Below are 13,958 nucleotides of genomic sequence, written 5' to 3'. Positions count from 1 at the left end.
GGCTCACCTCCAGTCTACTCACGTGTAAGTGGTGTGTCTCATGTATGTGTGCCAGTGGGTGTGAATGTATCCAGGAGCATGTTCATGTGGGTTTACATGTGTGTACACATGGTGCAGCTGCACATGCATGTGCTTATACACATGTGTAAACACATGCCCATGGGTACATATGTATGCAGGTTCATGTGCATTTATGTGTGAATACAAGTGTGTGTGTGTGCACGCACACGTGCGCACGCACCTCAGGCACCATACATTTTATTCCTCGGGCTCCATGCATTTTTTTTTTGGTTTTTACGGGACAGGGTTTCTCTGTATTGTTTCGGAGGCTATCGGTCCAGCCCGGCCTCGAACTCACAGAGATCCGCCTGCCTCTGCCTCCCGAGTGCTGGGATTAAAGGCGTGCGCCACCACCGCCCGGCGGGCTCCATGCATTTTATCTTTGAGACAGGGTCTTTCTTTGGCCTAGATTTCAGGAATTTAGGCTGGTCTGACTGACAGGGAGCCCCAGGGTCCTCCTGTCTCAGTCTTTCCTGTGCTAGGATTACAAGTATGTCCCACCCAACTTTTCATTCTGAAGACTGAATTTAGGTCCTTGTGCTTGAAAATAGAGGACTTTGCCAACTGAGACATCTCCCCAAACACCCCCACTCTATTCTTTTGGAGGTGAAAATAGTTCCTCAATTAGTCAACAACCATGGGCTTACTGGACATCTGCTATGGGCCTGGCACTGTGGAAGATTTCCACAGGGAAGCCAGAAGATGTTGATGACACAGAGCATCTCAGTACTGCCTGTGTCGATGGAGGAAGCAAAGCCAACTCAGATTAAGGAGAAACAAAGAGAGTGTAAGCTCTGAGGTCTGTACTCCAAGCATAACGCTAATTCCCAGAAACAGGAGGTCAGCGGGGTTAAGACAGAAAGTTAAAGAGGTAGGCAGGAATGGAGAGGCCAGCGCGGGCCAGACTGCTAAAGCGTGGCCAGGATGACTCCTTGTGCAGGAGGCAGAAGGCACAGACGAGAGGAGCATAAGGCTCATGCTAGAAAGTCCCAATGAAGCCTCTGGACTTGATGCAGGAGCCGGCAGAAAAGCGAAGGGATCCCAACAGAGTATGCCCAAGGCCCATTCATAATCACTTATTTGCTATTAACCATAAAGTTTCCAAGAGTCTAGGAACTCAGCCCTTCCCCCAGACAATAGTTCAGTCTTGTAAATTCAGATCTGCTTCTCGGAGAGGCTTTCCCAGCAGCAACGTGTGTGCTCATACATTTGTGTCACACACTTAGATGTGCACACGAGCACCTCAGCCCACACTGGCCCCTGCCCTGACTCACTCACACTGTGTTGTGTACTTTTGTATGCATCCCCCACGGGGCCGGGAGCTGCTTAAGGGAAGGCTGGGTCCATTCAGTACTGCCTTTGCCATCCCAGTTGCTGGGCAATGCCTGACACACAGCAGGCCCTCGGCAAGTGCCTATTGGACTGGGTGAATGGCGCAATGGATGCACATCCATCCCCTGCCAAGAGCCAGTCATCTGGGTGTGGTCAACACCAGAGCGGCACTAAACTCGTTAACCAGAATAATCACGGATGCTGGGAGAAATGCCGTTGTATCTCATGATAACCAAAAGAGGCCAAATCAGCCCATCTGACTGCCTACTCCACCTCGCCACCCAGAGGCTGACAGACAGGGTGCCCATGACTGTTGGAACAGCATCTGTCTTTTACGGAGGCAGGAACCAAGGCCAGAGGAGAAAGGGGACCTGCTCAAGACCAGACAGCTTGCCGATGGAATAAGCGGGGCTCAAACCTGTCTTCTGGCCTCAGAGCCTACCTCAGCTCCCACCACACTCACCGCTATGACGCACAGCCCGATTGAGTGAGAACCCTTGATTCCTACTGTGAGGGTTAGAGAGACACAAAGGCTACAGGGAAATTATCAGACCGGATAGTCTGAAGTCACGCCATGCGGTTCCTAGGTCAGCAGTGTCTGCTGGCCTGTCTGGGTGTCTGCGACGCAGAGAGAAACAGACTTTGCCTCCAGGACTCGCAGTGAAGAGGCATCATCACCCGCAGCGGCGCCCCACTGAGAAGCCACGCATGCACGCAGTGCTGTGCACATAAAGACCAAAATGCGACTCCCCACGGGCTGCAGTAAGATTCTTCCCCCCGGGTCAGCAGCCCAGGGTAAGACTGAGTAACTGTATGGAGGACTCGACAAGCAGTGTGACAACCAAGAATGGATGTCTGGGTTTGGGTCTAAAGAGCATGAATTCACTCCTGGCTCCTTGACTCACGTGCCCCATGTTCTCAGTCACCCAAGTCCCCGAAACTCAGCTTGCTCATCTGTACAGCCGGGGCAAGGGGGAATCTGCCCCAACTGCCGAAAATGTTGCCAAGCCTCCGTTTGCAGCACCTGGTAAACGCCAAAAGAGGGGAGCAAATGCCAGGCAGTGCTCCTCTCTCCCACCGTGCATGGGCTCCGTGGCCGTCAGGGTGCACCATGTGTGTGCCCGGTACCTGCAGGGGTTAGAAGGCATCACCAGGTCTCCTGGGACTGCGGTTGCGGGGGGGGGATTGAGAGCCATCACATGGCTGCTGGAAGCTGAGCTTGGGTCCTCTACAAGACGCGGCCACTAAGCTATGGCTCCAGCCTCAGATTCTACTTAACTTGATTGACCTCATCGCGAATCCTACACCTTTCTCATCAATAACTGTTTACTGAGAGCATCTCTGTGCCCAAGGGTCTCCTTGGCAACAAATAGAAAAGTATTTAATAATCACTTAGCACCTGCCACAGTAGTGCAAACAGCCCATATATATTAATTTCCAACCTTGATTTTAGTCTCTCTCTACCACTACCTATCCTGGAGTGCTGACCAAGTCAACATACCGCCCTCAGCTTCAAGATCCTTGCTGCATAATGAGAATTTTGGAGTATATCAGTCATTTTTCTTTTGTTCAGTTTTAAGTTTTTATTCTCTGTGAATTTCACATAAGGCATCTCAATCCCTCTCACCTCCCCATCCCTTCCCATCTGCCCTCTACCCTTGCAAACCCACCCCCCAATCAGGACAAAACAAAATAAAATTTAAAAAGAAAAGAGAAATCTCATTGTGAAAGCTGTAGTGTAACACAGCAAGCCACACAGTCCGTTAGTCATATATCACTGCGTGCAAGTATTCATTGCAATGAGTCATTGGTCTAGTTTGAGGCCTCTGGTTTTTTTCTATATCATTAATACTGGGCCCTCACTAGGACTCCTCTTGGATATCCTGTTGTCCTGGGTCATGGAGGTCCTGCAACTTTGGGTCTGCAGAACCGGCCCCTTCACATGTTCTGGCGGGTCATAGACAGGGTGGATGATGGGATGGGCCAACTCACAGCTCTGGATCTGGGTGGCTGCTGGGGTGGTCAGCCCGCTAGTTCTCCTTCATCCTCGCCACCAGGGTGAGCCCCTCCAGCACCATCCAACTAGCTTACCCTATGTAGTAGGCAGCCAGGGGCAGGGCCAATTCTCCTGCTCTCGTGACCTGGGTTTGACTCTCCCACACCTACACGACCAGGGCCATCTCCACTGTGATGCCTGGATGAAGTCTAGGGGCCACTCTGCCTAGTGTTGGAGCTGGTGAGACACAGGGCTAGCTCTCTTGCTCTAGTGACCTCAGGGGTGACTCTCTCACCTGCCACAGGCCTCAAGGGGCACGCAGGGGGCTTCTCTCCCTTGCCCACACCACCCTATGGTAGATGTGGGGCAGGGCCCATCTCTCAAACTCAAGTTCATGGGGCCGCCTCACCCACACCTCTGTCAACAGGATCATCTCTGTTGTGTTGTCCAGTTGAGGTGCAGGGTCCACTCTCTCTGGTTCTGGATCTGGTGAGGGGCAGGGACAACTGTAAGCACTCCGCCACCTAGCTAGGCTATAGAGGTCACCAGACCTTTAGTTGTGCATTTTATTGAGGCTGTCATCAGTTCATATGAGTGAAAAAACACCATCATGGTTGGTTCTTCCCCTGTGCGTTTCTCTGAGACTCGGTCACACATGTTGAAAGTGAGAATAATTTAACTCCCGTGTAACAGGACCCTTGCAGGGAGCTGCACCACGAAGCCATGCCTTTCAAAGGCTAAGGTCACAGAAGTCTTCACATTATATCTCCTAGGGACTTGTCACACCAATACCCAAGAGGGCCAGCACACATGGGCACAATTCTTTCAGCTCTAATTTATTTCTGTCACTGTGATTAAGCACCTGAACCAAAAGCTACTTGAGGGGAGAAGGGACTTTTATATCAGCTTACAGATCTAGGTCACAGTCCATCGGTGAAAGGAAGCCAAGTCGGGAGCTCAAATGTCCACAGTCAAGAGCAGAGAGTGACAAACGCACCCATGCTGCTGACTCTCTGTACTCTAACATAGTTCAGGGCTCCCTGCCTAGGGAATGTTACCACCCACAGTAGGCGGGGTCTTCCCACCTCAGTTAACAGTCAAGATGATCTGTCATAGATCATCTTGACCACAAGCCAGCATGATCTATATAATTACTCATTAAGACTCTTCCTACATAATTCTAGGTTATGGCAAAACTGACATTTAAAATTGCCATCACACTGTAGACGTCCAACATGCCCTCACATATTACATATGTATTTCACGTGTGTATCTAGTGTGTGTGTGGTTTATGGGCAAGAACAAATTTGTTATAAATTTAATAGGCATAAGCAACAGCTTACAAGCAAACTTTCCAAGATCAGTGGGGACTCTTGTGGTGACCATGCCTATGTTTATAAACTACAGAAGCCAGCTTCTTTTTCCTAAGTCCTGAGTGGTTAGGGCCTCTGACCTCTCACCCTGATTTCTACTGCCACCCTAGTAGAGCAGGCTGTGGCGTTTAGGGGATATTGCTCATGGAAAGCTGAGTTGCCCATATGGTTAGTTTTGGGGTGTATGTGTGTGACCCACAATCCCCTGCACTGATGTCTGGTAGACTCTGAGTAGGAATGACTGCCTGGAACACTCCCAATATAATCCATCCGAGGATTTAGGAACAGTTATTTCCAGGCTAGGGGTGTAGCTCAGTTGACAGAGTACTTGTCTTACACACACAAGGTCCTGGGTTCTATGCCTGGCATGGTATAAACCAGGTGTGGCGGCCTATAATCCCAGCACTCTGGAAGACGAGAAGTTGAAGGTCATCTTCAGCTACACAGGGAGTTTACGCCATCCACCACCCAAGTTCCTGGGCTACACAAGTTCCTCTCGAAACAAAAATAAAAACTTAAATAAGCCAGAGAACTATTGGAGTCCCATCGGAACGGCGTATGCCTTCTGTGGCACCTTCAATCTGTGTGCACAGAGGAAGACGGTCTCTACTGCCACTTGACTGGATCGCAGTATTAGTGGGCTGCTTTGAAGCCACGGCCAGTCTCGGAGCAAAGGTATGAGGAGTTGTGAGCCCCATGCCCAAGGACCACGCACAGGAAGGGCCCAGCGCTGAAGCCGTGCTCCTGGAGATGGGGCACACGGGAAAAACTGGGAGTGTGCTCTTGGTTAGAGCTTTCGTCTGGTGGCTCACATGTGTGCACACGCGTGTTCAGATCTACACGAGTGTATGTGTGTGCACATGTGTGTGGAGGCCAGATATCGACCCTGAGTGCCATTTATCAGGAAACCATCCACCTTGAGTTTTAAGACAGGGGGTTTCTGACTTTGACCAACGCTAGACTGGCCGATGCCCCCGAGACCCTGCAGCCGACCCCTCCCCGGTGCTGGGACAGTAAGCACTCACCACGACGCCCCATACTTCTGTGTGGGTTCTGGGGATGAAACTCAGGTCCTCACGCCTACACAATGAGCACTTGGCTGACCTAGTCACCTCCCCAGGTCAAAGTGTGACCCAAGTTGTTATGTCCCACTTGGCTCTCCCCGTCAGTCTGTGACAATATTCAGTCCATGCCTCCGGCCCATTATCCAGCCTGGAAAATGTATACGGAATTTTCCTTCACTCAATACAGGATTTTTCCATTGTCTTCCCCACCACCACCCCGCCACCACCTCCCTGTATCTTGTGAGACCCAGATCGTTACCAAAATAACCAGTAGCTGCAACATCTGGAAACCCAAACAGACACAGGAAAAGCACCGCAGGAGGGAAGAGCCACGGAAACAGGAAGCACAGAGAGGAGAATGAAAAGATGTCAAAACAAGGTGTCCTGTCCCTGCAGCCAGAGAGGAGGTCAGAGGGCCAGGAGCTCATCCACCACCAGGTCCTCCGCCTTCAGAGAACCGCCGACGATGACGTCATCCGTCCTGCTCCCCCCCTCCCCCCCGTGCCTGAACAAAGGAACCACCATGTTTTCACCTCTGCTTTACACAGAGCTCCCTCAAAATCAAGTCACAGCAGGAATAGTGGCCTGCAGGGAGTGACAGTCAGCACTGTGAGATCACCTGCACCCCAGCTTGGTCCCAGAGGCCCCCAGATACCTCTCCATCTCCTGCATCTCCTCATCCCAAGCCAGCACTAGGCCAGTGCCATTTTGCACAGTTAGTTCCAACAGTGGTCGGTGAGATGGTTTCCATACATAAGGTCACGTGTGACAACCTGAGTTTAATCCCCAGATCCCAGATAGTAATAGACAACTGATCCTTGTAAGTTGTCCCCCCGACTTCCACGTGTGCACAGGGGCGCGTGCGGGCTCACACTGTCCCCCGACTTCCACGTGTGCACAGGGGCACGCACAAACACACACTGTCCTCTGACTTCCACATGTGTACAGGGGCACACACGAGATGCGCGTGCGTGCGTGTGCGCGCGCGCACACACACACACACACACACACACATGCACGCACGAGAGAAATAAATGGGAAAAAATTTAAATAGTTTTGCCCACACCACCTAATACTTATTTTCTGCCAGGTTTCCAGCTCAAGTCAAGACGATGCGTCTAGTTACAGTGGGGAAGAGCAGCACCTGGAGGTCTCTCCCAAGTAGAGAAAAGTGGATGCGTACACAAAGGTTGGCTCACTCCCTGACAGGCAGGACTTTCAGAGTGAGAGGGGTCGTGGAGTCCATGAAGAGCAGTCTCCTCAGACATGAATTCTCCTGACTCGCTGCATTCCAACAGACAGATGCTCGTCAGCTCAGGCATCGGTAGTACCAGCACATGGGCAGCCATGAGGTCACCTGCTGGCCTCCACCACGGCACCAAACTGGCTGAGCGCTTGTCTCTTCTTCCGGCAGGAAGACACCAAGCACAGCCATCTCTTCCCTCTTCCTGTCTGATGCGCCGGGATGGGAGACCACGCTCTTATGCGGCTTTTCTGGTGGGTTCTCGGGCTTGTGAGCTGATCTCGGGCTTCTGCAGCCTTCTCTCGGAGAAGTCGCCGCTACGGTGAGATGCTGTCTTCGAGGAATGGAAGCATTCAAAGCCAAGAGCTGGGCAACTGTGACATGGAATCCTCACTGCTCACCTCCCCTGGAAAAGTGTGGGTAGTGGAGTGGGTAGCAGACAGTGCCCTCATCCTGTGAGTTCTGGAGATTTCCTTCTCAGACTCCTAAGTCTGCATGAGTGAAATATGAAGGGCTCTCGGTGCTTCTGTCTCTTCCTTTGAGCCTAAGATGGGTGAGTCCGTTGCCCAGCCTCAGTGGAAGGATCCCAACCCTTTGGCACACGGCTTTGCCGGAGATGGGCCCATCCAACAGACGTCTTCTCCCTGGATGGTCAGATAGAAGCCACAGACACTCAGCCATTTCATACACACCGTTCAGCACTCACACACTGTCTTCTTTCTGGATCCCCGTGGACAGTGGCTCCATTGTCTAATTTTCCCAGAGCACAGCCGTAGATGCATGCTTGTGTAAAGGAACACAAACCTAAGACGAAAACCCAGAAGCCATTGGTCAGGACATTCGCAAGTAGAGTCACGAGCTAACTTGGGGATGAGGGGAAGTGAGGCGGAGCTAATCCAAAGCTCAGATGGGTGAAAGCAGAGCCTGATAGGTTTCTGCTGTGTCCCATGGGAATCTCTTTCTTCAGGCTGTTTGAAGTAAGGCCTAAGGAGCCAGGGTGGACACAATGCCCAGTGTGGGGGGCTTCCTGGGGGCCCCCGGGAAGCCCTCAGCCAGGCTGGCGAGGAGGTCTGAGGGGAGCTTTTCGGCACAAAGCCACCTCCCTCTTGAACCCTCCTCCCTCAGGTTTCTTTGAGAGGGTGCCAAGGTTTCACATGCTGGCTTGGGAGCAACTCCTTCCCGATGAAAGGCCAAGCAGGAGGAGTTTTTGTTGCCTGCACTGCTGGGAGGGGTGGGGGGGTCCCACGGTGAGACCCCCACTGAGGAAGGACCTCAGACAGCTGTCTGCCAAGGCACAGAGGCACTTCTTTCTTATTTTATGAGAAAGAAAACAAACAAACAAACAAAAAGATCTAAGGGAAGGGGAAAGAAAGGTAACCACGGAGATCATCCTAAGAAGCCTAAGACAGCCAACTCCGCCAGCCGGGCAGTGGGACGCTCGGCTTTGTTCTGGTGGAAGATTGGAGGCTTATTTGGACCAGAAAAAAACAAAACCATCAGCGGAATAATCAGATGGCCTGGACTGGCTATAGAAGACTCTATCTAGCGCTGTCCATGCTGCTTGCTGGCTTCCTATGGAGATGAGAACCTCCCCCAAGACTGCCATTCTCCAAAAGTCGAGTTTTTGGCATGGAGCTGGGACCCTGGCAATAAGGGATTAGAGGGTCTGGGGCCTGCTCCCGCCTTCTCCCCGCCAGTCCCACATGGAACAAAATACCTACTGCTGAGTGGCTGGCTGGCAACTTCCCCCAATCCCGCTCTCCACTCCCAATGCCTGTGTGTACCAGGGTCCCCGGAAGTTTGGGGAAAAAGATAGAGTCTCTTGGGAGAAGCGTCACTAAACTTCCTGGGAGGGAAGAGTCGCTACCACTGTAAGACTCAGGGTTTGAGCCCCAGCGCAGACACACACACACACACACACACACACACACACACACACACACACACACAGAGCTACAATTTATCTCCATGACAGTAACTTCCAGAAAAAGAAAAACCTGCGCTGTCTTGCTTGTTTTGTTTTATATGGCCTAAGTGACACTCTGCCTGACAGAAAGGGCACTGTCACTTTCCCAAAGGTACAATCAATACCTGTGCCGTGTTGGGGTCCCGGGTCGGGTCAGGGAGCACTCAGTTCCTGGTAGTGTCTTCTATGCAATCAGCCTTTGAAAGGGAAAGATTACAACACAGAAGGAAGGGACCTTTCTCTCTGTGACCCTCTTGGCTTGCCAAGCTCCTGGAATTAGCAGTTAGGACAGGTCCCTGTTTCCTAAGACCAAACTGGAATTTACTTCCTTCTCAGCCACGTGGGGTCCTTGTGTGATGTCTAACATTAATAATTGGGCAGTAGGTGGTACAGGACAGCATGAGGAGACACAGAAAGGACATCAAACACAAACATGCATTCATGTGCATGCATAAATGCACACATGTACACCTGCATAAACATGCATGTGCAAACATGCACATAAGCACGTATGTGCATACTCACACATACATGCATGCACATGCGTGTGCACACACATGCACTCATACTGTCTAGACGATCCTTCCCCTATCTGCTCCCACTCTCCTCCCCCCTCCTTCCCATCCCCACAGGGTGAAGACCCCACCCAGCTCTCACCCACAGCAGAGGTCTACACAGAAACACGGGATGGATGACACACACCCTTAGCAAGTCATCACGACAAAAATGATCCATTCAAGGAGGGAAAAAGGGCTTTGCTCTCCAAAACCTCACATCTCGCCCACCCCGTGGTTTCCAGCTTTTAAAACAGAAACCGGGCAGTGGTTTGGTGGTTGTGATTTTCAGGGGCCATGGTGTTAGAGTCCAGAAATATATATTATGGTTTTCTGGTACCAAAACACAGTCTGAGCAACAGGGAGGATGGTAAATGTCATTTGGCAGCCAGGCAGCAAAAGTTCCAAAAACAACTTTTTAAAAATCGGGGACCTGGCTCAGTTGGCAGAGGGCTTGCCCACCGTGCACAAACTTCTGAGTTCAATCCCCCAGTACTGCACAAACCTAGCATGACAGGCACACTCCTGCGATTTCTGTACTTGGGAGATGGGGCAAGAGGAGCAGGGGTTCAGGATGAGCCTCAGCCACATGGGCCAGCCTGGGCTACATGGGATCGCATTTACAAAAATAAAATTAGTCAGTAGTTCAAACAACAAAAACTCATCTCATGCTTACTAAGGCCAAGTCTGGGAAAATAGTGCTGAAACAGGCAGTGTTTCTGCCTTGCTAACAGGGACAATGGACACAAAATTTTACGAGTTAAAAATAAACAATACATAAGATGAATCTCAGCCAGAGAGGTGAGAGACGCAGAGGAAATAAAAATGGTAGAGACAGATGAAAGGGGGAAGGAAGGGTGACCACTCTCTGGTCTTTGGAGGATAGAATGGTCTCATCTGAGGACTCGGGACTGGTGCTAAAATCTAACCTACCCAGGCTTGGGAAGAACTGGGAGGGGGCCAGTAGAGGGGGAGGAGCAGGAGCAAAGTAAGAGGAGGAGAGAGGCTTGGGAGACCTGGGTGAATCAGCTTGGCCAATCCTCTTTCCAGGGTTCCAGCAAAAGCCCCCTTCATCCGAGCGCATCACCATTGCTTCCAGACATAACACAATCATAACGTCTTCCCTGCCTGGGCCTCTGGTTCTCGTCCAGTCCCTTCCTCTTCCCTCTGTCTCCCCGCACAGGCACACAGCTAAGGGGCTTCCCAGAGAAAACGAAGTCTTTTCTTCAAGATCTCAGGACCACCCGTAAGCCGGGCACACGACCAAAACCCCTGAGAGGAATGTGTGAGTCAGAGGCTCGGGGGCCAGGTGGACATGCCACTGTGCCCGGGGAAAAGGGTGTCTGGGGACTGCTCTGCCTTGTCTGTCTTCGCCTTCCTTGGTTCTGTATGAACAATACTGGTTAGTAGTGTGCTTGTTAAAAAAAAAATAGATCTAGAGTCTGAGAGGTGAGAAACAGATCCTGGCGGCTGGCAGATAGCGTGACTTCTCTCTCTTTGCTTTCCCCTGTCAGCAACGCCTTCCTCCTCCTCCTCCTCCTCCTCCTCCTCCTCCTCCTCCTCCTCCTCCTCCTCCTCCTCCTCCTCCTCCTCCTCCTCCTCCTCCACTAGCCGGCGCCAGCCCGTGCAGTCTTGCTTTTCCTGGACATTGTGCGGACATTCAAAAGTTGGACAACAAGGCTTTAATCCAACTTGATCATCTTCTCAAAAGGAAAAACTAGAAGAGTTTTCTTTCTTTTTCTTTTTCTTTTTCTTTTTGTAAAGACAGAAAAAGAAGAAAAAAACGTGGAGGGGTAGAACAAAAGTTGGGAGAGGCCAGACTCAATGGATATGATCTGAATGCATATTTGTGTTACAACCAATACAACCAGCATCAGAGAGGGACCAGGATCAAATAAGCGGTGGGCCCTGACAAAGAGAAGAATAGATGGCATTGGAGCCATCTGCTCTGGAGGACACCCAAATCTGTCTGAATCTGAGAGGCCAAACTACCAGCTATTCTAAGACGCCCATTCCAAGAGTGCCCGATGCTGAGGCACAATCAGTTTCTCTCACCATCACTTTGGCTGCAAGTTTTTTTTTTGTGCAATTAAGTAATTTATTCCTTTCTTCAGCCTCCTGATTCTAATGAAGCCCAGCCACAAACAAGCCTCAGTTGTTCCTATTCAAGGAGTCTGATTGCATCTGGCCGTGATTGCTGAAAGCCCTGAAGAGGAAGCAGGGAAGGGAAGCATATTGTTTGGGGGGTAATAGGTGAGGACCTGCCTCTCTTGACCTGTAATACATTAGTGTCACTGAACATTTGGCAGCCTTCAGATGATTAGCAATGAAGATGAATCGAGCAAAAAAGAGGTAGGAATCTGCCTCCTCTGCATCGCCAGCCCCGCATACATTTGCATGCTGATTAGTGTTCTTTTGTCTGTGTTCCTAATTATTGTGACACATTATGTCTTCATCATGAAGATTCTGATCTGTCTTGTTCAAAATGCATGTAGAAAAAGTGCTGTTTATTGATTCAACATGTAACTTTTATTTCTATGTTTGCTTTAATTAAATACATATTTGATTGCCTCTGCCTACTGTCTTTTTTTTTCTTTCTATTTTTTTTTTTGCTCTTATTTATTTCATCTTGTTGACAAACACACAGGTAACCTTCTTTTATCGGGCTCGGATCATTCGGTGCACGCTGCCTCTCTCGCTCAGCCTCCCTTTCTCTACATGGCGGAGATGTTGGCTTCCATTTCCTTGGGGAAGGAGAGGAAAAGGGAAATGAGCGACCAGTGTCCCAGTGAGTGTGTGGAGGAGCGGGGGGGGGGGCAGCCTGGGGCTCCAGCCTTAACAAGAGCAGACGGATGTCGGTGACTCCAGAGAAAGACTTACCCGGGGAGCACAGGCAGCAGAAGGGGTTAAAAATAGCAGGGTCCTGTGAAAGCGGGAGGCTCTCTGTCATTCCCAGTTGTGTTCATACTTGGTTGAAGATGGGGGTCCTCGAACTAGGGTATGAACACCCCTGTGACCTGGGTTAGACCTCCAGGTCTCTGCTGGAAATCCGGGTGGACAGTCAGGCTGCTTGCCCAAAGCTGGCCTTGCGTCTACCTAGGCCCTCTTTCTAGAAAGGGACGTGGTGGAGGAAAGACACCATACCTCACAGATTCCCCAAGCAAAGTGATCAGGAAGCCAACGCCTCCAGGAAGTGGGGGTAGGAGACAAGGAACTCTGGACGGGGGAGCATGGGGGAGCATGTACCCCACTGTCTGCTGGGGCTGTGCCCTCCAAAAGATGGGTTTCTTCCTTTGCAAGGAAGGGCAAAGGAGAGAGAGCAGAAAGGAAATGGAAAAGTGTTTGTTTCCTGTTCCAGCCATTCGTGGTCCTAATGTCCTCCCAGCCTCCAGCCAGGAACATGCTACACAGCTGTAAGGAACACAAAGCTCATTGGTGAATCCAATCAGGACCCTTAGAGAGGAAGAGAGCGCCACAGAGGAGTAATTGAGAGCCAAGGGCCCATGCATGCCCAGAAAGCAAGCCCAGCCCAACAGAATGCAAATGGCTCCTCACTGAAGAGGCATAATGCCCACACTCTCCCTCTTAATGGGCAATGATTGGCTGGAAAGGTAATCAACAGCTCTGCCCCCAACATCTATCCCTACGGGGAGGGATGATGGGATCCATATTCATGAGAACACAGGCCTGCAATGTGTGCTGGGTGCCGGGGGTGGGGATGGCCTAGAGGAGCTCAAGGTCCTTGGAGAGCAATAATGAGACCCTGAGCGCAGAACACAGGTGCTGTCAGAGCCCCTGGACCGCCCCGTCCCTCCCTTCCATCTCAGACTCACAGGTGGTCACAGCTCCGTGAACCTGGGGCCAAAGAGAGCTTGAATACAGTGAATCTGTGCTCTGCGCGTGTGTATGTGCGTGTTTGAATCCTCTCGGAGAGTTTGTACCAGCCCCACCCTGCCCAGCCCCGCCCCGCCCCACCCCACCCGGCCCCACCCCGCCCACACCTGGCACTACCAGCAGAAGCAGGTACAGAGCAGAAGGCAACCAAGGGCACGGCTATCACAGAGGCCCTTTGAAACTAATCTTAGAAGCACATGCTGAGCTGACCAAGCTGTCTCCTCTCCAAAGACAGCAGGCCTGACCCTGCTGAGCTGTCACCTAGTTAGTTTGCTGATGCTGCCAGTTTTACCCCACACTTCGAGAGGCCGGACATCTAAGATCAAGGGTTCTCTTCATTCTAAGATCCTGTCCTCACCTGGCAGTGGTGGCGAACACCTTTAATGCCAGCACTAGGAGACAGAGGCAGGTGGATCTCAGTTCGAAGCCACCCTGGTCTACAGAGTGAGCTCCAGGACAGCCAGAGCTGTTACACA

The 13,958-nt window shown here is 51.2% G+C and overlaps 1 long non-coding RNA gene across 2 annotated transcripts; it reads right to left on the bottom strand.

Annotated features, from left to right (window-relative positions):
* Positions 1–12,188: 12,188 nt before the first annotated feature.
* LOC110343311 lies at positions 12,189–13,507 on the bottom strand. 2 transcript variants are annotated; one of them, XR_002385558.1, is made up of 3 exons: positions 13,422–13,507; positions 12,469–12,626; positions 12,189–12,332 (listed from the first exon to the last, which is right to left on the bottom strand). It is a non-coding gene; the product is annotated as an uncharacterized LOC110343311 (long non-coding RNA). The 2 variants fall into 2 exon arrangements; XR_002385557.1 differs by having other exon boundaries at positions 12,469–12,629; positions 13,422–13,498.
* Between the last annotated feature and the right edge of the window lie 451 nt (positions 13,508–13,958).

The sequence above is a fragment of the Mesocricetus auratus genome, unplaced genomic scaffold (assembly GCF_017639785.1).
Source record: "Mesocricetus auratus isolate SY011 unplaced genomic scaffold, BCM_Maur_2.0 Super-Scaffold_100676, whole genome shotgun sequence".
Taxonomy (NCBI): Eukaryota; Metazoa; Chordata; class Mammalia; order Rodentia; family Cricetidae; genus Mesocricetus; species Mesocricetus auratus.
Note: the sequence above shows the minus strand (reverse complement) of the source record. Positions and strands in the feature narration are given on the sequence as shown.